This window comes from Mus pahari, chromosome 10 (genome assembly GCF_900095145.1).
Source record: "Mus pahari chromosome 10, PAHARI_EIJ_v1.1, whole genome shotgun sequence".
NCBI lineage: Eukaryota > Metazoa > Chordata > Mammalia > Rodentia > Muridae > Mus > Mus pahari.
Window position 1 is genome coordinate 74,015,361 of NC_034599.1, and position 1,864 is coordinate 74,017,224.

General features: G+C 36.5%; 1 pseudogene; it reads right to left on the bottom strand.

Annotated features, from left to right (window-relative positions):
- Positions 1–531: 531 nt before the first annotated feature.
- On the bottom strand, positions 532–946 carry LOC110328395 (annotated as a pseudogene).
- Positions 947–1,864: the final 918 nt, after the last annotated feature.

The following is a 1,864-nucleotide window of genomic DNA, read 5'->3' on the forward strand; positions in this document are numbered from 1 at the left end:
TGCCTACATGAGGACTAGGACATGTGTGTGTTTTAGTGGCAACCACGGAGTTTTCAAAGGAAGGACTCTCAGCTGTACTATGCAGTCAGTTAAGAGCATGTATTTTGAGCTACATTTTAATTAGAAAAAATGTACAATATTCTTACTAATGGGCTTTCTCATGATAAATTATAACTTCTTTTTGCTTATTAGAAGATTTAAAGACATGAAAATACAAAATTTTATTTAAAAACCTGCTTTGGAGCAGTTCATTTTTTCATCTCCAACAGATTTATTTTTTAAGGAGTGACCTAAGGGAGAAAAAAAAATGAGGCACAGAAGTATGGACTAGAAAATAAATACAAATGTAAGCTGTTTTACTAATTTTATATCCACAAACTTGTACTGAGAACAATGTCCTGTACAAAATACAACGTACTCAAATGGGGAGTTCCCTTAGCAAGGCTGCAGACTCGGTCTCTGGTATTTGGAACTTAGGATACAGAACTTGTTTTTGGATGGATCACTGGGTGTTTGGCATAGACCATGCTTTTAATCAGATTTGAACAGAAGAATGGCCACCTAAACCAGATAGAAGTAGATGAAGTGTTTGGTTCAGTAGATGAAGTGATTACCAAATACCTGTGTATTTGTATGATGTAACTACTGCATGTGTTATGTAACTACTGCGAAGTTCTGCCCCACAATGCAGTGCTAAGTGGGGTTGTACTTCTTGTCAAACTCCTTCTTGATATGGCCGCAAAAACCTTTTCTCTGCTGTGTACTTCAATGTCTGAGTAGTGTTCACCACTGAGTTCTGTTACAAATCTTCCAACATGTCTGCATTTTTTATTACTGCCTTCCGGGCACACGTGGTTACTGTGGAACAGTGGCTCGCCAGCTGCTGCCAGCTCCTAGGGAAGGTGCAACAGCAGATGACAACCATGTAACAGAAGCCATGGCACATCTTTTGAGGCAGTTCTTAATCACTGAAAAGAATGTTTAGAATAATCAAATGGCTACCTTGTTTTAAAATTATAAATCATTTTCACTATTAAACAGGTAATGCCATATATGATGAACAAAATGTTTTTATCTATAAAGTCATTCAAATAAACATCCATACATTATATTCCTTTTGAAAGCAAGTAATTATCACTTATTTTTCTCAACATGTATTTAATAGAGTCCTGTGCCACATGATAACTACATATGGCAGACTACATGCATCATGATGATATAACGAGATTGCAATGGAGATGGAATGGTCCAAATGCCTAGTAACATTGTAGCAATTGTTGCAATTGTATTGTACAGCAATGTACAATGTATGCAAGATACATAATACAAGATACATTATTCATGTGCATCCATTAAATGAAGTTAATACAGTTGTGTACAGAAGAGGATATATGACAATAACAGTAAATGATAGTGCAACAAGTTTGTATATTTGTTAATATATTCTCAGTGTTTGTTTTATATCATGATCCTTCTACTTACAAACCTTTTTCTCAATGCAAAAATGGATGTCGTGTTCTATGACAACTGGTTCACGCCTTGCCTCTGTTTATCAAGGCTCATAACTGCATTGTTTTCTTCTGTGCTTGATTTATCCCAATGGCATTCAGTTCATCGTGACCATTATAGCAATATACTATACTATTAATATCTATAGATGTATCCAGAGAGAGGGGGGGAGGGAGGGAAGAATAGAGGAGGGAGGAAGAGAGAGAGAAGAGGGAGGGAGGGAGGGAGAGAGAGAATGTGCTGAGTTTGTTCCTGCTTTGAAACAGTTATTTTCTGACTAATCAAACATGGACTTTCATTTCTAAACATGGGCACTGCAGTTTAGGGTGCTTTTCCATATTCTTTTAAGGACACT